We start from the raw sequence: 27500 nt of genomic DNA, 5'->3' as shown, positions 1-27500 counted from the left end.
CATCAAATTTTTCAGTCCATTCAAACATATTTATTATTTTCTTTACATCCTCTAACTTATTGGTTTTTAAATTGATTCGCATATTTGTTTTATTTACCTTTGTTTTAGATATTTTTTCAATAAGACTTATTTGATATTTTTCACATTCATTATGTTTTCCATTTATTTACCAAGACTGAGATTTTCTCCACTCTTTAGTTTGATTAATACTTGGTTTAACCATTTATATATTGTGAAAAAACGCGGCGGTAGCCCTTAAAAAACCCTAACCCATCTTCCCATCGTTAAAACTTGTGTCCATATGGAACACAATCTATTCTATTCACTCTATCATACAATACCCATATGGAACACAATCTATTTTATACACTCTATCATACAATATCCATATGGAACACAATCTATTCCATTATCTAAAATAAATCTCTTATCATCAAAGGCTCCTAATGCCTTTTTATTTACTTCACTATATATCTTATGTTTATAACTTCTTATTGTATTCATTTTCCTATATTCTTCTTTCTTATTCATCAAACAATTATAATAATTTCTAAAAGTTATTGATTTCTTTATTACATATTTCTTTATTCCCTTTAACCTTTTATCAATCTGATCACCATACTTATAAGCATATGCCTTTGCTCTCAATCCAATAAACTCACTCATTACTTTTCCACCCAACTCATCCTTAAACTTGCCAATAACCTTTTCATTCTTTTTTGAAAATAACTCACTCTTCTTACTAAAATTACTTATATATTATAAAATCATATACTCCAATGTTTTTCTTCATATCCTTATAAACATCGTCAGTTTTTATATCTAGAATAAAACTATCGGTGTCCATATACAACAATGAAGCATTTTCACCATACTCTTTCTTTAAATCATTATACAAATAATCATACATCAATATCTTTGATAAATCAAGAACTGCTGTTCCAATATAAATTGGTTTATCCATGACAATACTTTCCTTTTTCATATGAATAGCAGAAAAGTTCTCTGAAAAAACCTCTTCTCTCTCAAAACTTGGTTTATTTATCAATCTAGAAGCTTCTTTCCAAGATGTTGCAAATCTAATGTTTTGCCTGTTTCTAACATTCTCCATTGTCTTTCCAAAGACAGCATTATTCATCAATTTATAGAATTCCCCTTCAAATTTTACTTTTGTATTTGTTCTCATATCTGTATTGAATTTAATATACTTTTTCATCCAAGGACTTTGTTTAAATTTTAAAACTCTATGAATTTTAGCTACTCTCAACCCAGCAGATAAATATTGTCTCAAGTTCCTTTGATGCAAAACATATCCCTCTTTATCATAGAATGTTGTTAATAACTTTTCTGTTGATTTGCCTTTAATATTAAAACTTTTATGATAATCACTGAACCATTCTTTCTTTGGGGTTTCTTTCTCACATGCAAAAGGAAGGTCTTATGCTTATTATGAAGATCACTCGGGTACTTCAAATCAACTTCAAAATAATAACCTTCTTCTTTGTCATTCAATTTCTCTTGAGAAGAAATAACAATATTCATCAAAGCCTTTTCATAATCCTTTTCTTCCACCCACTCTAATTTACCATAAGGCAGAGATTGAGACATTGCCCATCCATACAAATTATTAGCATCAAAGTACATCAAATAATTACTATCTTTTTCACTCTCATAATTTTGAAGATATTTATTATTTGCTTTAGCATATCTTTTTGAACATACTTGTGATATTCCACCTCTCTTAGACTTCTCAATCATCAAAAGCATATCTACATCACTGACTAAATCTATATCTTGTTTTGTCATTTTCAACATTGCACTCCAAGCTAAACCAGGAGCTGTGAAATAGTGGGCAGGATCTAATCCATAACAATTTTTATTATGACAGAGTGATCTAAAAGCTTCAAACACATCAGCTAACAATAAAACATCTGTTTTTAGATACAAATCATGATATTCTCCAAGGTTCTTTATCTTAAATAATTTCCAAATTTCTTGTGCGTGTTTATATTCCTTATCACTTATCTCTTCTTCATAAAGGTTATTATAGAAACTTTCTTTTGAAGGAAGTTGTGTTTCTTTAAATCTCATAAATGAATCCATATAACCATAAGGATAAATTCCCTTACTTGTAAGAATTTTCTCTTTACTTTGAATTTCATTCCTTGTTTCAATTTCCTCTCTAGTTAGAATTCCCTCTTTAATCAGAATTTCATCTATAATCAGAATTTCCTCTTTAGTTAGAATTTCATTCTTTGTTCGAATTTTCTGTATAATTAGAATTTCATCTTCAGTAAGAATTTCTTCATTCATTTCCTCATTAATTAGAATTTCCTCTTTACTTTGAATTCTCTCTTTAATCTGAATTTCCTCTTTCGTTAGAATTTCCTCTTTTGGAAAGAATGAATTAAGATTTGGAAAAGAGCCCGTGGAGCTTAGATTTGATGCGAGGTTGGCTAGTGGTGTTCCCATAAACTTGTAAGAATCAAGAAACCTTATACGAGTTATAGGTTTTGTGAATATCATTTTTGTAAATGAAATATACTTTTAACTTGTGTTTGTTATGGCAGAAATATTCCCTGGTGTTTTTGAAAGTTCATTTATAAATAGATGTGTATCATAGTTGGCGCTGTTGTGAAGAAAGACTGGAATAAAAGAAGGTAATTTATAATTAAGATTACAACAGGAATGAGCGGGACCTCTATATTTACCAGTAAGATGACAATGATCCCTAACTTTAGACTCCTCAATTTCCTCCTCACAAATATGACAGATATTGTTCTTTCTAAATTCTAATTTTTCTTCTATGGTTAATTTCATCGGTTCATTTGTTTCTTTCATTAATTTAGTTAGTCTTATACAATCCTTTTCTAATCGTTTTACAAACTCTTGTGAAGCATTTTTTCCACTATACTGTTCAAGTTTATTATACTTTTCTCCAACAGATGATTTGATATAATAACAGAAACCACAAGGAATATGTTTTTGATATTTATTTGTATATGGTTCTTTTGGATTAGGAGAAGCAGTATTTATCTTTTTAAGGATACATTCAAAATCAGCGTATATCACAAATGGGTGCATGATAGATTTATTATAATCTTCAAAAGAAATCTTTTCACCAGGTTTAGGCATTGTAATTACAGCTGATTTATGATTACTACAATATTTTGAATGTTGTTCTAATCGTTCTTTTGTATGAAATGAATTAAGACATCGCTTACAAGGATATATTTTGTTTGCTGTTCTGAATACCTGAGAAGAGATTAATCTTGATAAATTATTGATGTATGTGTAATGTGAATTCTTTCCAACACTAAAATATAAAAGATCAATGTGTGTTTCTTCATTTTTATAGTTGTTTGAAATTTTTAATATTTGAACTTTGTTTGTATCCGTTAATCCATATACATTAATAGAAAGATTATTCTTTTTCTCAAATTTAGGAATATCTGTTAGTGGCATTGGGAAATTAAAATCTTTAATGTCCAAGGTATTCTCATATTTCATATATTGTTTTACTCTTTCTGAATTACATTTTGGTGGATGTAAGTGAGCAAGAACAGACCAGAGAAAACATTTATTATCATTATTCTTAATATTAACAACTGCCTTCTTTAGTTTTATTTCTTTTGGTAATTCAATATAAGAAGAAGCTTTAAGAGGGTTTGATTTTAGAATGTGTATATCTAAAAAGATGATTTTTTTAATATTGAATCCACTTCCTACCACTGTATTATCAACATCCTCCTCTTGTCTTGATAGTTCTTCATAAACCCCACTATTCAAAAAATCTTGAAATGATGTTATAAAATGAAGATCTGTCCTCATATAAGGAGTTTGTTCTTCATCTTGTCTTTTCATATTCATTTTCACTCCCATATAAAACTTTAAAGTTTTCATTTCTTTTAATGTCTTTTTAATAAATTTTTCAACATCAGGTTTCACTATTTCAATTGATTCAACTATTGATGATGGACCGGGTTCTCCAAATTGAAAAATCCTTATTTTTATATGCCCTTTAAATGCCCCATCAGTGTTTTCAATATAATAGTCTCCCTTTACTTTAAACTCATTTTTCTTGTGTTTTTGTGATTGAAGATGCCTATTATAACTACTCTTCAAAACATCCTTTGAGCAGGTATCACAATGTTTTCTTTCCAACTCAAGAGGGGATATTTTGTGAAATAGATTAAATGTGTGTTTGTTGGTTCGGAGGTGTTTTCTATAATGTTTATATTCGTGATTACAAACATCGCAGTATGTTGTATTCACCATATTTATATAATAAAACTTTGCTTAAACTAAAATTTCCTTGATGAAAATTTCGTTTATTTTACAGGTGTGTCTGTGCTTAAACTAAAATTTTCTTGATGAAAATTTCGTTTATTTTCCAGGTGAATCTGTGCTTAAACTAAAATTTTCTTGGTGAAAATTTCGTTTATTTTACAGGTGAATCTGTGCTTAAACTAAAATTTTCTTGATGAAAATTTCGTTAATTTTACAGGTGAATCTGTGCTTAAACTAAAATTTTCTTGATGAAAATTTCGTTTATTTTACAGGTGAATCTGTGCTTAAAACCATTTTATCCTCCAACTTTTTCACTTAATAAATACAATGTTTCAAGACACAAAAGACAAGTTTCAATCAATCTCTTCATTTGTTAAAGATGCTGAGAAATATGTCAAGGATGTAAAATTGAACAAAGATAAATATAACAACTATTGGATAAAAACAATTATGGTGGATATGATGAGTTCTTCAATTTACTTCAGTGGAAGGGCTTTTAGTATACCTGGAAGAACATCAATTAAGGTATCTCTAACAAAAGTTTCTCCTCTCCTTCTGGCAATATATTCAAAACTAGAAAAAGCAATGAAACAAGAAAAGGTATCAAAAAATAAAAACCTTATGGATGAAGCTTTAGAAAGAAAAGATAAGACCATCTGTAATATGCAAGGAGAAATTTGTATTTTTTTCAACAACCCTAAAGATATAAATCCTGATGAAATAAAGGATGTTAATATATCAGGTGAAATGACATTTCGTTCAATTGTAGTTAAGGATCATTTTAAAATTACCTTTAATATAAAAAATGTAGCAGTTGAATCTGTTAATGAAAAAATGTATATCGATATCGATGGTAATGTTTTTTCTACTAATTAAATGAGCCAATATTCAACTGAAGATTTTGAAGATTATGAGAGTGATTATGATACCGAGAGTTTGCATTCAAACGATAGTTATGGCACCGAGAGTTTGTGTTCAAATGATAGTTATGAAAGTATAGATGATTCTGAAAGTATCGAAGATGATATCGAAGATGAATTTCAGTTTAAGTAAAGTTTTACTTTATAAATATGAATAGTTTACTCGATTTTGAGCCTCTTGAATTCCATGATTCTCCATATGACAAATTTGAGAATTGTCCTGCGTGTGAAAGACGGGGATTAAACACAGAGTCAAAAGCCTATAAACAATGTATATTCTGTGATTATCTTCTCATTAATGATAATCAAAAATATAAAAAGGAAAATAATTCTTTTAGATTTACACCAAAAATGAATTACTTTACAAGATTGATTCGAGAAATGAATGTAAAGTACGAGGGTGAGAACACACCTTTCCTTACAAGGGAAGAAACTGAACGTATTAGAGAAATGTTCAAAGGATTGTTGTTATATCTTATTCATGGATGTGATTTTCAGGGAAATATCAACACAAGATATTGCATAAATAAAATAATGGATTATCTTGAAATTAAACCTGAACTTAGGATAAAATATAGAATTTTGAAAAAAGCCAATAATAAATTAAATAACCTGTTTTCCAAATATATAAATGAATGATTTTTTACCTATTTGGGAAAATAAGATAAAATTTGACAACCATAAAAATCTCCCAAATTCATTAAGATGCCTCATAGTTGGTTCAAGTGGATGTGGAAAAACCTGCTTACTTTTAAAGATGCTCCTCACTCCCAACTTTTTAGATTATGATAATTTAATAATTTTCACAAAGTCGAGTTTTCAACCAGAGTATCAACTACTCTCACAAGGTTTTAATGCTGGTCTTCAAAAAGAAGATATAATCGGTTTATTTAAACTTCAAAAAAACCTAAATGATTTTAACATTGAAGATATAATACAACTATTTTGTGATACACAGAGATGTAAAAAGAAATCAAAACCGATAACTTGTATTCTGAGTGATAATACGGATGATATACCGTCTCCCCAAGATTTGGATAAATCCAAAAGAACCTCGTTATCTTTGATGATTGTGTTAATGAGAGAAACCAAACGGTAATGGACAGCTACTACACAAGAGGGAGACATTCTTCTTGTAATTGTATTTATCTTAGTCAATCGTACTTTCAGCTTCCTCGTCGTTCCATCAGAAACAATGCTAATACTTTTATTTTATTCAAGTTAAATTCAATAGATATAAACAATTTTTGGAGAGACAATTGTTCTACATTATGTAGTAAAAAGGAATTTGGGGATTACATGAAACACACGACTGAAAAATATAAATATATTGTTGTGAAACAAGATGAGATATTAAATGATATTTTTCAATAAATAAATGGATGCGAAAGAAAGAGCAAGAAGATTTAGGGAACATCAAGAGTTGGTTTCAAAAGTTGTAAAACAGCAGGAAGACATAAAGAAGAAACGCAGACAGAAACTAACGGGCGAAGAAGCATTTGAAAGAAAACAAGAGAAATTTTTTAAACCACTTTTAAAAACTTCCCAAGAAAAAATGAAAGATTTTTCCACAGTTCCCACAGTAGAATATACTCCTAAAAAACTTCAAATGTTAAAAGATTTCAGTCAAATGACGGAGGAAGAATTAGAGCATATTGGAGAATTAGAATATCATGATGAAGAATTATTTCAACAACTGGAAGAGATTAATCGACCCCCTGATTATATTGTGAATGCTCTTCAAAACAATGAATATTCAGCGGATTCAAAAACCAAAGCAGGACTCATTCCAACAGAACAATCAGCAATATTTCATCTTGTTCAAGAAAAGGTATTGATATTTAATTGTGAATTAAGGTTCTTGGGTTCTGCTCAACCCCCTGTTAAACTAACTCCGAGATTAATGTTTCTTCTCACAAAAGATGGAAGACAAGGTTCAACTGTGAGGGATGAATCAAAGTATATTGATAAACCATTGGATATGGAAAATAATGATGATAGAGTATATATTGATCTGCTGAACACTCTAAATTATAAAGTTATTCTTTCTGGTAAAAGTAGGAAGAATGAGAAGGAGAAACACATTATTCAGGCTTTAAGTATCCTTGGTTCAGGTGTTAGTTTTCTTCCAAATGACCCATCGCAATTAGTTAATAGACTGTTATTGTTGTTAGGCAGTAAGAAGGCTGGAAATAACAATTGTTTTAATGAAGCATCAGCCATTTTAGACCAGTTGATGAACATGAAAATAATTAATAAATATCAATATAAAGACATTTTATCTCATATTAAATAAGATGAGAAGCACAATCCTTAGTTTCAATTTCACAACAAGCGACCACACATCTTCATTCCCATACCCACTACAACTTGACACAACAAAAGAATATGAGGCATCTTTTATTGTCCATGGAAACTTATAATACCTTATTTAATATAACCGAGAAAAATGACAAGTTTAGTTATAATCCGGGAAGTGGATACAAAACGATAACAGTCTCACCCGGAGCATATGAGATTTCTCAAATATCTTCCGAAATTGCTCGTCTTATGAAAGAACAGGGTGATGAACCAAAAAATATTGTTATAAACATTCAAAAACATACTTCAAAATCAACGATTAAAGTTAAAAATAACTACAAGGTTGATTTCACAATTGATAATTCATTTAGAGAGTTATTGGGTTTCTCCTCAAAAAAGATTGAAACTAATGGGACGTTTTACAGTGATAATGTCATTCAAATATCCTCAGGAATAAATTCGGTGTTAATTCACTGTGATTTGATTGATGGTGCTTATAATGATGGGAAAAAAACAAATACAATATTTTCATTCAGCGCATACTCAACCCCAATTGGTTATAAATTCAATATGGAACCCAAAAATTTGGTTTATCTACCTGTGTCAGGAAAAACCATACACAGAGTAAATTTTAGGATAACCGACCAAGATAATCGTGTGATTTCTTTTAATGGAGAAGTTATATCCATCAGAATTCACCTACGTGAAGTTTTCCAATAAATAAATACGATGGTTATTGTGAGGAAACACGAGTTGGGAAAATATAAAATAATTACAGGGGATGGGATGTTCCTTTCCCCATACTACAAGGGTGAAGGTATGTATCTTGGTAGAGGATACTATAAACCTAAGAGACAAAGGGGTGTTGGACATCAATTTAGAGGAGATGGGATAATTGATACTCTCATGGGTGTTGGTTCAACTATTCTTAAACATAAAGATCTAATTGGTTCAACTGCTTCTGCTGTGGGAAATGTAGCAGGTGCCGTAAAGAGTATAAAAGATGCTCAGAAGGAATCTCATAAATTACAAGCAATAAAAGAAATTAAGAAAGGCAAAACTCAGTTGTCCCCCAAGAACGACAGAAAATAATTCAAATACTTGGATCAGGGTTTCAAAAGTTTTAACATCTTTTTTTCCTAAATAAATACAAGTATGGAAGCAATTGATAGTATCTATGATTTGGATGATACTATTATCATCTCAAACTCCACTAAAAAAGAAGATTACTTCAAGGTAAATGCAATAACTGGAACAGACTGGAATACGAATGGTACAAAAAGTTTTGAAATAAATAATCAACAAACCTATTTGAATCTCTCCGAAAGTTTCTTGTTGTGTAAATTTAAATTCACTAAAGCTGGGAATAATACAAACGCTACACTTGTAAATGATTTCTTCTGGAAAATGTTTGATAGTGTGCGTTTGTATATTGGGACACAAGAAGTTGAAGCGGTTGATTATGTCTCTGCTGTATCTGAAATGATAAAATTTACACTCTATACATTCAGTGATAGAATGGGAAAGGGGTCTGCCGAAGGTTTTATTCCTGATATGTCAACGGGAACAAACACAGACCCTGGATATACTCAAAGGAAAGGAATGTATAATGATGATACAAAAGCAGAAAATAGTTTTACTGTGGCAGTTCCTCTTAAAGGTATATTTGGATTTTGTGATCATGATAAAGTTCTGTATGGTCTTAAAATTAGATTTCAACTACAGAGGAATGATAATGAAAATCGATTGCTTTTTGGTGTTGGTAGTGCTTTTGGTGAACAGAATAAATTTGTAATTGAGGAGATGAGTTGGTATATCAGTGAATATACTCCTAATCTTAAAACAGAAGAGATGTTGAATCGAAGACTTAACTCAAAGAAACCACTCAGTGTATCATACCTCAAAAGAAGATGTCAACACGTTAAACTCAATCAAACTACTTACACGTGGAATTTGGGTGTTCTGGAAGGAAAGCCACGATATCTGTGGATCATTTTTAAAAAGCCAGATGGTGATACTGCGACTGATAAGAATAATGCATTGAGTGATAATGCTAAGGTGAAACAACTTCGCGTTACTCTAGATGGAACATTTTACCCACGAGATAGATTGGAAATTAATTGGGAAAAAAATGATTTTGCTGAAGCATACAAGTCTTACCAAAAGGTGTGTGAAAGTAATGGAAATAAAGAACCTATTTTGGATATGACAGCATTTAAAAGTTTGTATACAATCTATGCGTTTGACCTGAGCGCTCAAAAGGAAACTATAAAGTCTAATCGAGTGGATACTTCCCTATACATTGAAAGAGGAGAGAGTGAAGAAGTTGATACATATTGTTTGCTTTTGGAAGAAACAGAATTGCAGATTAATACAGATAATGGTGTGATGATTAGTCTCACATAATTTTTTGTTAAATAAATGAGTGGCAAAGTACCAACTGGGGTATATGTTAATCAAATCAATCTTCATAAACTATCATCTTGTGTTCAAAATCAAAAGCCTTGTACGATTAACGTTAATACAATTCAGAGAAAAGGAGCAGTAAGAATTGATGTTTTTCTCACAAGAGAACAGGTTAAAATCTTGAATGACACTGGCTCACTTAAAATTAAAATGACAAAACCAATGTTGAAAAAATATTCAATAAGAGAGACGAGTGGAGGATTTCTCCCATTTCTAATTCCTTTATTTGCTGGTTTAAGTGCGGTTGGAGCATTGACGGGTGGTATTTCAACAGCGGTGAAAACTGCCAACGAAAGGAAGGCTCAACTCCAGGCTCAAAAAGAATTGGAAAGACATAACAAAGAGTTGGAGAAACAAATTAGTGGAAGTGGTGTAATTGTAGATTTTGCTGAAAAACTTGAAGGTCTGCCTGATAAAGCGAGATTGTTAGTTGGAGATATGCTTTCTTCTATAGCACAAGCAGGTGTAAAATTTACGAAAAGAGGTAATGGATTATATCTTTCTAATAAATAAATGAGCATTGATGAGTGGTTGAAAGAATTTGGAAAGAATACAACATCAAATTTACAACTTGTCAAATATTGTAAGAAATTAAAAATTCATAATGTGGTTATTTGTATGAGAGATGAATTAACAAATGTGCCAAAACATACAAAGAATATTATTATGAACTTAGAAGATAATAATGGGAACGGTTCTCATTGGGTTTGTATTTTTAATAGTCAAGACAAATATTATTTTGATAGTTTTGGTCTTCCGCCACCTGTTGAAGTCATAAAATTCTTACAGAATGGTGTTTATCAAACATTTCAAGTCCAAGAATTAAATTCCAAGTGTTGTGGTCAATTATGCCTATATGTGTTATTTCAACTCAACAAAAATAAAAAAATTTATGATATTATTTTTAATCTAATATAAATGACTTATGTTGGTAAAGATGGTTCTATCTTTGGTGTATCTCAAGAACTGGATATTGATTTATCAAATTATTACACAAAGGCACAGGCTGAACGACATAAATATAATATAACCAAAAATATTAACATGAAAAATGCTTATAAATTAAAAAATTATCCAACCCCAACTGAAGCGAATGACTTGGTGAGATTAAGTGATTTATCACAATATATATACTTAAATAAAACGGCTGTGTATTCCAAAGATACAGAAGTGTTGATATTATCTCCAGGTCATACAGAATTCACAGTTCGAATTAAAATAAATTTTTATAAAGAAGGGCGTATCGTTTGTATGAGAATAGAACAATGGGGGTATGATATGAATGATTTAGGGTATAATTGGTCATTTAAAATTAACCTCGAAGACCTGGAACAATTAAATCAGTCTCGTAAGGAAGAATATTATCCACTTGGTATCGAGAATGAGTTTTGTGGGGCTACGATTAGTAAACAACAAATAAAAGAATTTAATAAGGGTAAATATAATAATGGTTTTGCCCTTGTTTATCTCATGAAAACAGAAAAAACAGGATTATATATAATAAGTAAGGAAATACAAAATGATTTAACTATGGGAAGATGGGGAGGTGTTTCGTGCCATAATATTATTCTAACATATATTTCTAATACATAAATGACAGCAAGAAGGCTTCAAGAAAATTATCATTTCTGTGTTCAAGCATACCTTCAAGAAAAGGGTATTCGGTATTTTAATAAATATGTTCTACAACATAAGAATGAGGTATTTTCAATAAAAGATTGGCATTATGCTGATGTTGATAAACCGACAACTTTAGATTTAATTAGAATGTTAAATAATGAAAAAATTATAAAGTTAAGAAAAGGTAAGGCTCTTTTAGAAATTCAAAAGAAATTTTTATTGGTTTCCTGTTGTAAAAAAAATTATTTTGGATACAGGAATAACAAGAAATCCTGATGAATATATGTATAATATTCTATGGGGTGTAAGCGATTCAAGGATAGTAAGGGATGAGGAAGGAGTTGAAGAAGAGAGGGAAGAGGAGGAAAAGGAGAAGAGAGAGAAGGAGGAGAGGGAGAAGAAAGAGAAGGAGGAAAGAGAGAAGAGAGAGAGGGATGAAAGGGAGAAGACAGAGAGGAAGAAAAGAGAGAAAAGACAGGTAGGAGAGGGAGGAAAGAGAGTGGATTAATAAATATCAAAATATGAAAACCAGTGAGATTCAAAAAGAATAGGGGTATTACAGAAAATAACTCAACCCACCGAGGAGGAAAACAAAGAATTGATAAGTCTATTTACAATACTTTCGACAAGACTATTGACATCAAGAAGATATGTATTTTAATTCAAGTTTTTCATTTTTTTTTTTCTTAAATAAATGGGGGAGAGAGTGAAGGCATTTCTAAGGATTCTTTATGTTTTAAAAATTAAGATTCAAATGTGCATGTTGGAAACTAAAAAGGTTTTTGCACTCTGCAGGAATTTTTCTCATAAATAAATGAGTTATTGTCTCAAATGTAAAAAGAAAACTAATACTAAAAATATTTCATATATTAAAAGTAAAAATAACAGGGTTATACAAAAAGGTATATGTTCGGTGTGTGGTTCAAAAAAAAAATCAATTTATCTCCCAACACAAACTAGGAGGAGATATACAAAAGTTTTTATCAGGAAGTAAATTTACAACTACTGGAATACCAGGGGAATTACATCTTCCAGGGTATTCTTTCTGTGGTCCAGGCACAAACTTGGATAAAAGATTAGATGAGGCAGACAATCCTAAATCCTGGAGTAAGCCTATCAATAGAGTTGATGAAGTGTGCATGAGACACGATATTGATTATGGGAATACCACAACGTTGGAAGAAAAGCATGAAGCCGATAGAGAAATGTTGTATAATTTGTCTCTGATACAAAATCCAACCTTGAGAGAAAAAGTTGATCGGTTCATTGTGAAGAAGATGATCAGTGCTAAATTGAAACTTGGACTTGGAAATTCAAAAAACTTGTAAGCTCTAATGATGTCATTAAGATTGAAGAGCAATTAGCTGATGAATTACATAAACCAATATTCACAAAGTTTCAGAGAAGGAAAGTTTATTCCAAGGAAGTAGATTATATCTGGTCTGCTGATTTGATTGAACTCAATAATGATAAGGGGTACAAGTATGCTTTAACCGTTATTGATTTGAGGAGTAGATATGTGTGGGTTGTCCCTTTAAAAAACAAAACAGGTAATACTCTTATGTTAGCTTTTCAACAGATATTTAATAAAAGTAAGAGAAAACCTAAAAAATTGTGGACTGATGAGGGTAGAGAGTTTTATAACAAGACATTTATGAATTTTCTAAAAAATAACAGTATTACATTATACAGTACCTTTAATGAAGGGAAGGCAGTTGTTGTTGAACGTTTTAATCGTACCTTAAAAGAGAGACTATATAAAAAATTCACACAACTCGGTTCACAACAATGGTCATCTTTTATTCAGGATATTGTGGATAAGTATAATGACACGATTCACACGGCAACAAATATGAAACCATCAGAAACATTTACAAAATTAAAATATGAAAAAGAGATTAATGTCAGAAAACCTAAGTTCAAAGTTGATGATATCGTAAGAATATATAGGTGGAAATCTCATTTTGAAAAAGGTTATACGAAAAGATGGACCAACGAGCTTTTTAAAATTGTTGATGTAATAGATACGGTTCCTTGGACTTATAAGATATATGATTTGGAAGGGGAAGAGATTTTAGGTTCATTTTATTCACAGGAATTACAAAAGACAAAGATAAATTGAAATTTTTTGACTCCGCCCCTTTTTGGCTCCACCCACACAAGCCCCCGCCCACACAAGCCCCGCCCACACAAACCCCTCACAAACCCCACCACACCCCCCCCACAAGCTCCAATAAATTGAAATTTTTTGACTCCGCCCCTTTTTGACTCCGCCCACACACGCCCCTCCCACCGAAGCCCCGCCCACACAAACCCCACACAAGCTCCACACAAGCTCCACACAAGCTCCACACAAAAACTCCACACAAGCTCCACACACACAAACCCCACAGAAGCTCCACCCATATTCATCATATTCACATAATTAGTGATTAGTTAATTAGTTCCCCACACACACAACATGTTTATTTAATTAAAAAATTATCCACCCATCCACACAAGCTCCACTCATCCACCCATCCCCCATCTCTCCACCCATCCATTTATCCACACAAACCTCATCCACATAAGCCTCATCCACATTCACCCCTCCCACACAAGCTCCACGCACATAAACCCCTGCCCATATAAACCCTGCCCACATAAACCCCTCCCACATAAGCCCTGCCTACACAAGCTCCACACAAAAACTCCACACACATAAACCCCTCCCACACAAGCTCCACCCACATAAACCCCCGCCCACACAAGCCCCACCCACACAAGCCCCACCCACACACACCCCGCCCACACAAGCCCCTCCCACACACACCCCACCCACACAAGCCCCCACCGAAGCCCCGCCCACACAGGCCCCGCCCACACAAGCCCCACCCCCTCATCCCCCCACCCCCCTGTGCGCCCCCACCTTTGACCCACCACCTCCCTCATCCCACCCCCCTTCCCCACACACACACATGGGGAGGGGAGGGATGGGATGAGGGGGTGATGGGTCATTGGGGGAGCGCACCTACCCCCCCCTCCCCCTCCAACCCACCTTCCCCCCTTTACATCTCTTTTATTCTTTTCTTGTAATTCAGAATCAAGTAATTGTAAACAAAACAAATATAATTTATTAATATTGAAAATATTAAATATTCATTTGCGAGAATGTATAATCTTTCCCAGCAATCTTCTTCAGATGTCTTGTGATTTCGAAACTCAGACACCATATTCTGTTTTGAAACAAAAAGTGGATAATAATTAGGTTCTATAAAGATAATTACATGGTAATATGAATAAGCCTCGTTGACCACTGAATTAACACACCAGGAGCCTGTCATCCTTTCAAGGTCAATAAAATGAATTCCAGTGTACTGACAAAACCACGTCCAAACTAATGATGCAACCAACATAAGGCGACATTCTAAAGAGAGAGTGATATTAATAATAATTCAGAAATATTTACCTCCAGAAAATCATGTGTTGTACGAGTGATATTAATAATAATTCAGAAATATTTACCTCCAGAAAATCATGTGTTGTACAAGATTGCTTCAACAGCTGATGTTGTGCGATAGTGCTGAAAAAAAAAATAATAAGTCAAGGGTATAGATGAAGAGACAGACAGGGAAAGCAACACACACACACACACACACACACACACGCACACACACACACATACACGTGCCTCACCATTGGTTTAATTCATTCGAGATCAGAGACCAGTCATTATAAATCATTGGCCTCTTCAATAAGAGCAGAGAGAGGTAGGTAGAAAGACAGACAGAGAGAGAGGCACACACACACGTGTCTCACCATTGGTTTAATTCCTTCGAGATGAGAGGACGTGATAAGACTTCATGCCACTCATTGTAAATGTCTTTCAATTCTCTTCTAAAATCATTGATCTCTTCAATAAGAGTATTAATTTCATGAACCACGTCGTGATATGTAAACTCAATTTCTTCCAATGCCCTGTCAGGGAAAAAATATATATATATATATATATATATCAGAATTATCATGATTTAATTAATAATCATTTGCTTCATCGTTCAAAGAGAAAAGCATACACAAACTTACCAACTCTGTAGTGGGCTGTTGGCTTCATCGGAAGAAAGATCGTCCATGCCTCAGTTGTAAAAATGAAAATCCCGTCTGGCAGAAACTTTGTCTGGCGAACCGCTTATAAAGCAACGATGAGGAGATTGCTTAATCATTGGGTGTGGGCACAGGAAATGACAAGCTTCTCTTAATGATCTCATCTGGCCACCGCCCGAGTTGCAAATCATTTTTGTACATAAACCACGCCATAAAAGTTTTGATTCAAATGTTTTCAGTTCGTGTTCTGAGATAAAATATAAACACGAGACCTTGTCTCACAGAATAGTTCCTATTTTTTCACAGCATGACAGTCCAAAACCACTTCCTCATTCACACAGCACGGCCGTGTCAAAAAAAAAACACTTCCTCATTTTCACGGCATGAACTGAAAACATTTGAAACAAAACTTTTTTTATGGCATGGTTTATGTACAAAAATGATTTGCAACTCGGGCGGTGGCCAGATGAGATCATTAAGAGAAGTTTATCATTTCGTAATGGCACAAAAGGGGTATCTTAAAAAATATAAAGATTCAAATGTTTTGTTTTTCAATATTTTAGATGGGGATTATTGTGCAAAGAAAATTAAACTATTGAAGGAATTTGAGAATGAACAAATGTTTATAGGTTCAATGAGTGAGCTAAACAATATGCATTGGTTATTTGATAAAGAGTGCCCCGAGGCTTAGACGTTTCAGATATTTCTTTAGAATCACCTTTAACAAATCTTTATCTTGTTGTATGGGCTATTTGAATAGAGAGCCCCGAGGTTAAAAGGGGAAATAAAAAATGACCGTTTTTACAGCCATTTTTCCCTGCTGTGCAGGGGTTTGGCTTTTTCTTGAGGCAATGTTTTATGGCCGGATGCCCTTCCTGACACCAACCCTGGTCGCCTCTTACGACACACAGGGATATGGTACACCTATTCTAACCGGGGCATACACCGGGACCAGTACACTGGCACTCATTTCGCCGACCTCGGAAGGATGGCAGGCTGAGTCAACCCCCTGGTGTTAATTCAGCAGCCAACGGGATTTGAACTCAGGACCCTGGGATCCCAAGCCGCCACCCTAACCACTAAGCCAACACCAGGCTCCAGGTTAAAAGGGGAGACAAATAAATATACCTTGGGCTAAAAAGGGGATTTATTTTTTAGGGGAAAAAAAAGAAAAATTTCATGGCTGAAAATCCCCCATTCATTTACATGGGGAAAAGTGAGCCAGAACCAGTATTCTTACCCTACTGATGGGGAGTAAGGCTAGGAGTATTGGAGGTGGTTTCAAACTGTTCTACCATGGTGTGGATGGGAGGAGAAATGGTGTCAGGGTAATCCTGAAGGAGGATTATATCAAGAGGGTATTGGAGGTGAGGAGAGTGTCGGACCGAGTGATGAGTGTGAAGTTGGAAATTGAAGGGGTGATGATGAATGTCATCAGTGCATATGCCCCACATATTGGGTGTGAGATGGAGTATAAAGAAGATTTCTGGAGTGAGTTAGATGAAGTGGTGGAGAGTGTATCCAAGGATTAAAGAGTGGAGATTGGAGCAGATTTCAATGGGCATGTTGGGGAAGGGAATAAAGAGGATGAGGAGGTGATGGGTAGGTACGGTCTCAACGAGAGGAATGTTGAAGGGCAAATGGTGGTAGATTTTGCAAAAAGAATGGAAATGGCAGTAGTACATACATATTTCAAGAAGGAGGAACACAGGGTGCCGTACAAGAGTAGAAGAAAGTGCACACAGGTGGATTACATCTTAAGCAGGGATGCAACCTGAAAGAGATTAGAGACTGCAAGGTGGTGGCAGGGGAGAGTGTAGATCGACAGCATCGATTGGTGGGCTGGAGGATGATTTTGGAGGTGAGGTTGAGGAAGAGAGTGAGGGCTAAACCAAGGACCAGATGGTGGAAGCTGAAGGAGGAAGACTGTTGCATGGAATTTAGGGAGGAGGTGAGACAGGTGTTGGATGATGGTAAAGAGGGGTGGGATGATTGGGCAACTACAGCAGAAGTGCTGAGGAAGATAGCTAGGAAGGTACTTGGTGTGACATCTGGACAGAGGAAGGAAGATAAGGAGACTTGGTGGTGGATCGAGGAAGTAAAGGAAAGTATAAGGAAGAAGGGGTTGGCGAAAAAGAAGTGGGATAGCCAGAGAGATGAAGAAAGTAGGCAGGAGTACAAGGAGTGGTGGGGCAAGGCAAAGAGAGAAGTGGCAAGGCTGAGGAAAAGGCATATGGCGAGCTGTATGAGAAGTTGGATACAAAAGAAGGGGAAAAGGATTTCTACCGATTGGCAAGACAGAGGGACCGAGCTGGGAAGGATGTGCTGCCGGTGAGGGTGATAAAGGACGCAAATGGGAATTGTCCTGACAAGCGAGGAGAGTGTGTTGAGAAGGTGAATGGAGTACTTTGAGGAGCTGATGAATGAAGAAAATGAGAGAGAGAAGGTTGGAAGAGGTGGAGATAGTGAATCAGGAAGTGGGGTGGATCAGTCAGGATGAAGTGTGGACTGCAATGAAGAGGATGAAGAGTGGAAAGGCGGTTGGCCCAGATGATATACGAGTGGAGGTATGGAAGTGTTTAGGAGAGATGCTAGTGGGGTTTTTAACCATATTGTTTCATAAAATCTTGGAAAGTGAGAGGATGCCGGAGGAGTGGAGATTAAGTGTACTGGTTCTGATTTTCAAGAACAAGGGCGATGTGCAGAGCTGTGGTAATTACAGAGAGATAAAGTTGTTAAGCCACACCATGAAGTTGTGGGAAAGAGTCGTGGAAGCGAGGTTGAGAGCGAGGTCTGATGCGATGTTTGCTTTGAGAATGTTGATGGAGAAGTACAGGGAAGGCCAGAAGGAGTTACATTGTGTGTTTGTGGATTTAGACAAAGCTTATGATAGGGTGCCAAGAGAGGAGTTGTGGTAATGCATGAGGAAGTCGGGAGTGGTAGAGAAGGATGTGAGGATGTTGCAGGATATGTATGAGGACAGTGTGACAGCGGTGAGGTGTGCGGTAGGAATGACGGACCGGTTTAAGGTAAAAGTGGGATTGCACCAAGGATCGACTCTGATCCCTTTCCTGTTTGCAATGCTGATGGACAGGTTGACGGACGAGATCAGACTGGAGTCTCCATGGACTATGATGTTCGCGGATGACATCATGATCTGTAGGGAGAGGAGGGAGCAGGCTGAGGCGAGCCTCGAGAGGTGGAGGTACGCACTGGAGAGAAGGGGAATGATAGTCAGTCGGAGTAAGACGGAGTACATGTGGTAAATGAGAGGGAGGGTGGTGGTATGGTGCGGTTGCAAGGAGTTGAGGTTGGGAAGGTGGATGGGTTTAAATACTTGGGATCAACTGTCCAAAGTAACCTGGGTGTGGTGAAGAAGTGAAAAAGAGAGTGCAGGCAGGATGGAGTGGGTGGAGAAGATTTGCAGGAGTGATTGTGACAGAAGGGTACCTGCAAGAGTGAAGGGGAAGGTATATAAGACGGTAGTGAAACCAGCTCTGGTGTATGGTTTGGAGGCGGTGGCGCTGACAAAAAGACAGGAAGCGGAGCTGGAGGTGGCAGAGTTAAAGATGCTGCGATTCTCGTTGGGAGTGACGAGGATGGATAGGATAAGGTATGAGTGTATTAGAGGGACAGCGCAGGTAGGACGGTTTGGAGACAAAGTGAGAGAGGTGAGATTGAGATGGTTTTGACATGTGCACAGGAGGGAAGCGGATTATATCGGGATAAGGATGCTGAGGATGGAGCCGCCAGGTAGGAGAAGAAGAGGAAGGCCAAAGAAGAGGTTCATGGATGCGGTGAGGGCGGACATGCGGGTGGTTGGGGTGTCAATGGAAGATGTGGAGGATAGAGCGAAATGGAGATGGATGATCCGCTGTGGCGACCCCTTAGGGGGGCAGCCGAAAGAAGGATATATATAATTATATATGTATATATTGGTTCACGAAAAAATATTTTCACGAAAAAAATAAGTGACCACTATATTCGTTATTGTTGTGTGTCTGTCTGTTTGTCTGTTTGTCTGTCTGTCTCTGTCTGTCTGTCCCGAGCACAGCTCCATGGGTTTTGATCCGATCCTGATAAAATTTTGGTGGGAGGTTTATATCATGATCTCGTTGTGTTTTCCTGAAAATGGGCGTGGGGCGTCCATTATGGGCAGAGCCACGCCCAAAAAACGTGTTTTTCGGGAGTAGCCGATTTCAATTTGCATCTTCTCCGAGGTGGTTTGTCGAATCTGGCAGGGGTTTCGGTATTTGGTTCGCTTAATTGCACCTGCATAGCCCCACGGAGCTCGATTTTTCATTTTCATCCCAAGGTCAAGGTCACAAGGTCACGAACTGAGAAAATTGGGATTTTGACATAAAAATCCATCTTCTCCGAGGGGTTTGTCGAATCTGGCAGTGGTTTCGGTATTTGGTGAGCCCAATGGCACCTGCATAGCCCCACAGAGCTCGATTTTTCATTTTCATCCCAAGATCAAGGTCACAAGGTCACGAACTGAGAAAATTTTGAATTTTGACATAAAAACAATACGACCGCCCAAACTTGGAGAGCTAGGATGACAATGTTTTTTTATGCATAATCTTGAAGTCATTCCCCACCTAAAGTCTTGAAACCATTTTGCTCTATCTCGAACACCTTGCCCGTGGCGCTCCCTTCATGTATAACTTGGTCAAACATTATCACATTGTCTCATCCTTGACTTCTGAAACAATCTTCATCGTCAAATACCGCTCGTGAATCATCGTCATCTTCAGACGTGTGTGTGTGTGTGTGTGTGTGTGTGTGTGTGTGTGTGTGTGTGTGTGTGTGTGTGTGTGTGTGTGTGTGTGTGTGTGTGTGTGTGTGTGTGTGTGTGTGTGTGTGTGTGTATATGTATATATGTATATATGTATATATGTATATATGTGTATATATATATATATATATATATATATATATATATATATATATATATATATATATATATATATATATATATATATATAACGATATATATAACGATATATATAACGGCTGCTCCCGTTCGGGGTCGCCACAGCGGATCATCCGTATTATCCGCATCGTGATTTGGCACATATTTTACACCGGATGCCCTTTCTGACGCAACCCTGGTCGCCTCTTACGACACAGGGATATGGTACATCTACTTTAACCGGGGTATACACCGGCCCAGTACACGTACTCATTTCGCCGACCTCGGAAGGATGACAGGCTGAGTCAACCCCCTGGTGTATTAATTCAGTGGCCCAACGGGGCTTGAACTCAGGACCTTTTGGATCCCAAGCCGCTGCCCTAACCACTGCGCCAACACCAGGTATATATATATATATATATATATATATATATATATATATATATATATATATATATATATATATATATATATATATATATATATATATATATATATATATATATATATATATATATATATATATATGAGGCACCGCGAGGAGGAGTGATGTAAGGGACACATCGGCCATTTTGGAGTTAATGCCATATCGCACTATTGTAACCCTTTTCTATCATCCGAGCCTATCATCATCATATCAGTAAAAAATGTCGCTTAGGGCCCTGTCACACCTTGACGTTTTAGCCAGGAATGGCAACGTATAAAAATGCACGTAAAACGTTGGCGTCCGCTGAAGTTTTGAGGTTTTTTTTAAAAAGTTTTGGTCGTATTCATAACGTGTTGGTCGTATGCATAACATACTCGTGACGGGCGCAGAACGTTTTGTTGTGTTAAAGATAACTTATACCAACGAATGCTTAGCCTGTTGTCGGCGTTCACAACCTATGCCCAACGATAGTTCAACTTAGTCATAGCGTGCTCCACGTATCGCCGACGAACTCGTGGCGTTCTCTGTTAAAAACCTGCCGCACGCCGATTTAAATCATAACCGCCTGAAAATTGGAAGTGTCAACATCGCAGTCACACCTTGACGATTTAGCCAGCATATGCCGACCGATCAAAAATGTGTCTAAAACGCTGGGACACGTCGAATACGGTATGGGTAAGTTGTGTATACGTTAGGAGCACGCTGAAAAATAATGAAGTACGCTGGCATATTACGTGGTACGTCTAGTACGTCGTGAAATTTCAAGCATGCTGAAAATTTTACGATGTACTCGACGTATGGCTTACAAGTTCCGCATACGCTGGCATAAGTTCTCGGCACGCTCCGCGATCGTTTACACACGTTGGCCACACGTTACTTTTAAGTTACTCATAAGTCGAAACACATCGAGGTAATGTTTCGCATACCCGAAATTTAATTTTTAACCTACGAGTAAAGTGCGTTGAACCTATTAGTAGCATGCTTTGAACATATGTGTAGCGTGCTTTGAACCTTTGTGTCAGGTCAGGTCAGGTATGGGAGCATGTGCCAGAACAGCGCGTCGCTGCGTCCACATTCCGCCGGTACTCCAGGGGCCTCCGTCTGGCCATCCCCCAGGCGGATGCCAGGCCCATCCCCATCTCCTTGAGATGCTGGTCAACCTGCTGCAACCACGAGGCATGTGGTCGGCCCACTGGCCTCCTCCACTCATGAGACTCCCTCGCTGAGAGAATCTGGTGAGCAGGATCAGCGTCAGGAAAACGAGCCACATGTCCATACAGCCGCAACTGACGCTCACGGACTATGCAGGTAACAAATCTCGTCCGAGTCTCTCTCAGCAACCGCTCGTTGGACACAAAATCCGACCAGCGATAGCCAAGGATCCTCCGAAGAGACCTGGTACCAAAGGAATTAAGTCTCTGTCTCAGATCCTTGGTCAGAGGCCAAGTCTCGCATCCATAGAGCAAGACTGGAAGTACCAAGGACCTGAAGACTCGGACTTTCGTCCTCCCGCACAGGTACCGGCAGCGCCACACCCCATGATCCAGTGAATCCATGCCTCCCCAAGCCCGACCCAGACGTCTATTGACCTCTGACTCACAGCCAGCAGAGACATGAATATCACTGCCAAGGTAAGTGAATCTCTCCACGACCTCAACATCCTCACCACAAACAGACACAGACAGGACAGCAGCATCCAAGATGTCACCAAAAGCCTGGATCTTAGTTTTGACCCAAGAAACCTGTAATCCCAGCGGCTCCGACTCCTCATTCAGCACCTCGAGGGCCCCCAAAAGGATATCTAAAGTCTCCGCAAAAATGACTGCATCATCTGCAAAATCAAGGTCCGAGATCTTGACATTCCCAAACGATGCACCGCAGCTTGATCTCTCCGACATCCTCCCTAAAATCCAGTCCATACAAGTGCTGAAAAGTGTGGGGGCCAGTACACACCCCTGACTAACTCCAGTAACAACTGGAAATAAGTCAGAGATGGTACCACCACACTTCACAGCACTCTCAGTACCAGAATCGAGTTCAGACATCAGATCAATCAGTTTTGGTGGCACGCCACGAAGACCAAGAATCCTCCAGAGCACATCCCGATTCACTGAATCGAACGCTTTACAGAGATCAACATAGGCTGCAAGCAGCCCCTGCCGAAACTCTCGTCTGCGTTCGGTGACGACACGAAGAGCAAGGATACGGTCAATCGTTGACCTCTTTAGTGTAAAGCCTGACTGCTCTGGACGCTGGTGCTCAAGCAGATGGTGGCGAACGCTATCAAGAATTATCTGAGCAAAAACCTTGCCCAGCACTGAGAGCAGTGTCACCCCTCGGTAGTTGTTGCAGTCTTGGCGATCACCCTTCCCTTTCCAGAGAGGAACAACAAGGCCCCTCTTCAAGTCAGTTGGGATGATGCCTGTGTTCCAGGCAGAGCACAAAACTGCATGCAACGACACGAGTACAGCATTTCCACCAGCCTTGAGAAGTTCAGCATGGATGTCACAGATCCCTGGAGCTTTGCCCCGTTTCAACTGGTTCACCGCAACCCGTGTTTCCACAAGTGAAGGTGGACCACAGTTGATTCGAGGGTCAGCAACAGGGATTGTAACACCCTTGACGTCCAACTCGACAGCTGGGGGATCAGCCTGGTACAACCGCTCAAAGTAACCAGCCCAGCGGGCCTTCACTTCAGACTCCTCTGTCAAGAGCCTACCACTCTCTGCTCTAACGGCAGTGCTCCGAGGGATGGGCTTGGATGAACGCAATGCGCGAATTCCCCTGTAAGCGGGACGAGAATCACCTGTCCACAGGTGATGCTCGACCCCCTCACAGATTCCTCGCACATAGGCCTCCTTGTCCACCCTTAGTGCACGTACAGTTTTACGCCTCAGCTCCCTGAACAGCTCAGCTCTGCCATTCAGCCTGGCCCTGCGACTCTGGTCAATGGTATCCAGTGTCCCTTGAGAGACAAAATTCTTCTTTGCCCTGAGGTGAGTTCCAAGACATCCACCGGCAAGGGGGGAACTACTCCTACATACGCACATTGGCGTATGTAGACGAATTTGATTGACGTCTTCTGGACGACCACAGAACTTACTGAACATGTTTCTAACTTACAGCTACCGTATAATGGCGTATTGGCAGCGTTTAGGGGCATTGGTCTATACAAATGGGCTTCGCAAGAGGAACCCGTCAGTGTTCCAGACACCATGTTGAGTAGATGTCAATGTCAGTAGCAGTAGTAGTAGTAGTAGTTCGAGAGAATTTAGTGATGTCGATGTTATTAGTTGTAGTAGTAGTCATAGTTCGAGAGAATTTAGTGATGTCGATGTTAGTAGTTGTAGTATTAGTAGTAGTTCGAGAGAATTTAGTGATGTCGATGTTCGTAGTTGTAGTATTAGTAGTAGTTCGAGAGAATTTAGTGATGTCGATGTTGGTAGAAGTCGTAGTGGTAGTAGTTCGAGAGAATTTAGTGATGTCGATGTTATTAGTCGTAGTAGTAGTAGTAGTTGTTCGAGAGAATTTAGTGATGTCGATGTCCGTAGTAGTAGTAGTAGTAGTAGTAGTAGTAGTAGTAGTAGTTCGAGAGAATTTAGTGATGTCGATGTTGGGAGTAGTAGTAGTGGTAGTAGTACTTTCAAGTAACGTGTTGCAAAGTGTGAACAACGTTCGTGTGGCGTGCTTTCAAAATGTGACTCATCGGTTAGAAATAAGTTTCGGGTACGCTAAACATTACCTCGACGTGTTTCGACTTATGAGTAACTTACAAGTAACGTGATTTGACGTGTGTCAACGATCACATAACGTGCCTACAACTTATGGCCAGCATAGCGGAATGTGTGAGTCATACGCCGGCATACGTCGTAAAACTTCAAGCATGAAAAAATTTGAGGAAAACCCAAAAGTACAACGTTTAAAGCCAGCATACTACGACATATGGCAGTGTTTTTCAGTGTGCTCTTAATGTATACAAAACGTACCCATAACGTATTCGACGTGTGCCAGCGTTTTAGACAAATTTTTCATAAATCGGCACTCGCTGGCTAAATCGTCAAGGTGTGACAGGGCCTTTACATCACTCCTCCTCGCGGGGCCTCATATATATATATATATATATATATATATATATATATATATATATATATATATATATATATATATATATATATATATATATATATATATATATATATATATATGTATATATAAATATATATATATATATATATATATATATATATATATATATATATATATATATATATATATATATATATATATATATATATATATACATATATATATATATATATACATATATATATATATATATACATGTATATACATATATATATATATATATATATATATATATATATATTTTGTTGTGGGTCGGTGGCGAGAATGACCGCTACGTGGGAAAGTTTACGCCATCTCCTACCAGACTCCTTGGAATTTATAGTCCGCCGCTCCGGATAATTCTGTGAGCGCAGGGTTGCAGAACCGACCATCGTCGCCAATATCTCGATCGCGTGGCGTAGGGTTATTTGTCTCGAACCAAAGTATCTAAGTATCCAGGCAATCTCGCCTACCAGGGCTCCATGCCCTGGAACGCCTGGTCGAACCGGATTTACTCTACCGACAGCGGTGAATTCACACTACCGACTACCGCTTTGCCACCTACCTTTCCAGCTCGTTGCAGTCGAGCGGGGCCTGCCCAGGACGTCCTGGCCATGATAGACCGATTACCCGGGATGAAACACCATCTGAACTCAGACCCGGACAATGCTGGACCAAATAAAGACAGGATGGAAACGAGCTGGGAACATTTCGAATAATTTATTTACCGTGAATAAAAGAGAAGAGAAGCGAGACTTAAAGCGAATATTCAATGCAAGTATTTACAATGGGCAAAAACACTTATGTAGTTCTACTTACAAGACGGGCCCAACACACTCAGTCACACACATAAATGAAAAGAAAACCAAAGGTTCTTTATTCGACCCTCCAGCCGATGAGTGAGAAGAGCAGGGGGTCGGAGTTCAGCTTGTACCTGGTCGTCGGAGGGAAGGGAGTACTCTGCGATGCCGCACCTGACAAAGGTCGTTGATCCGGTTCCCAGTCGCATGTGGGGGACTCGAGGCTCGTGGCTGAGTTCAGGTGGCGAATAATCGGGGTCCGCGGAGGGGGGGTCAGGGTCGTTCTTTCCTTCCTTGTAGATGGCCAGCAGAGACACGTTCGCCGCCTCGATGGCCCTCTGCTCAACCCTCGTGACAACAAAAGCCCCTTCATAACAGCAACGTAGACCTGTGACCACTCCTCATAATTGCCCCTTCGTAATAGCAAAAACCCTTCAGCCACAGAACTCCTCTTGCACTGAACTCTCTCAGAACCCCCAAGGAACTCCCAAAGAACCCTTCGCTGAGGACGGTGTCGGTAATTTTATGGACCTCCCTCAGCGGGGAGGGGCCTTGGTGAAACTGACGTCACTGTTTGCCCTGATTGGATGGGTCTCCCATGGGTCCGCCCTTTTTGGGCAGGGTTTCAGCCATGCCGGGGAAAACCCCGCCCCCCCCCCCCACTCCACGCGTGCCCATACTCGTCAAAAAGAAGTTACAAAGTTTGTGGAAGCCGAGAAGGAACTGCCAGAGATTGTGCATCGGACAGCGAGTCGCCGGTTAGGTGAGTGAAGCGCTTGTTCAGTGGTGTTGTCTGTTTGTTTGATGGTTTGTTGGATGGTTGGATTTAATAACCTAACGAAAAGAAATCGTAGCGCACATTTTGGTCCTCCCACTAGACAAAAGGAAGGGGAATCTGACTTCACACATACTTAACGACATAACTGACTTTTGGGACCTCAATGTTGAGTGCTCATGGTTTTTAGATCTGTAAGAAAAAATATATATATATATATATATATATATATATATATATATATATATATATATATATATATATATATATATATATATATATATATATATATATATATATATATACACACACAGTGGGGAGAACAAGTATTTGATACTCTGCCGATTTTGCAGGTTTTCCCACTTACAAAGCACGTAGAGGTCTGTTATTTTTATCATAGGTACACTTCAACTGTGAAAGACGGAATCTAAAACAAAAATCCTGAAAATCGCATCGTATGATTTTTAAATAATTAATTTGTATTTTATTGCATGAAATAAGTATTTGACACATCAGAAAAACAGAACTTTATATTTGGTACAGAAACCTTTGTTTGCAATTACAGAGATCAGACGTTTCCTGAAGTTCTTAACCAGGTTTGCACAGACTGCAGCAGGGATTTTGGCCCACTCCTCCATACAGATCTTCTCCAGATCCTTCAGGTTTCGGGGCTGTCGCTGGGCAACAGACTTTCAGCTCCCTCCAAAGATTTTCTATTGGGTTCAGGTCTGGAGACTGGCGAGGCCACTCCAGGACCTTGAGATGCTTCTTACGGAGC

The 27500-nt window shown here is 37.7% G+C and overlaps 1 protein-coding gene and 1 long non-coding RNA gene across 7 annotated transcripts in view; one reads left to right on the top strand and one right to left on the bottom strand.

Annotated features, from left to right (window-relative positions):
• Nucleotides 1-27500, top strand: part of LOC147029275 (integrin alpha-9-like) — a 262737-nt gene that overhangs the window by 187957 nt on the left and 47280 nt on the right. The window lies entirely within an intron of this gene.
• On the bottom strand, nucleotides 14645-17061 carry LOC147029276 (uncharacterized). Its single transcript, XR_015055842.1, has 3 exons — nucleotides 15663-17061; nucleotides 15396-15554; nucleotides 14645-15159 (listed from the first exon to the last, which is right to left on the bottom strand). It is a non-coding gene; the product is annotated as an uncharacterized LOC147029276 (long non-coding RNA).

This window comes from Eptatretus burgeri, chromosome 3 (genome assembly GCF_056783735.1).
Source record: "Eptatretus burgeri isolate ZD-2024b chromosome 3, Ebu_testis_v1, whole genome shotgun sequence".
Classification (NCBI taxonomy): domain Eukaryota; kingdom Metazoa; phylum Chordata; class Myxini; order Myxiniformes; family Myxinidae; genus Eptatretus; species Eptatretus burgeri.
Note: the sequence above shows the minus strand (reverse complement) of the source record. Positions and strands in the feature narration are given on the sequence as shown.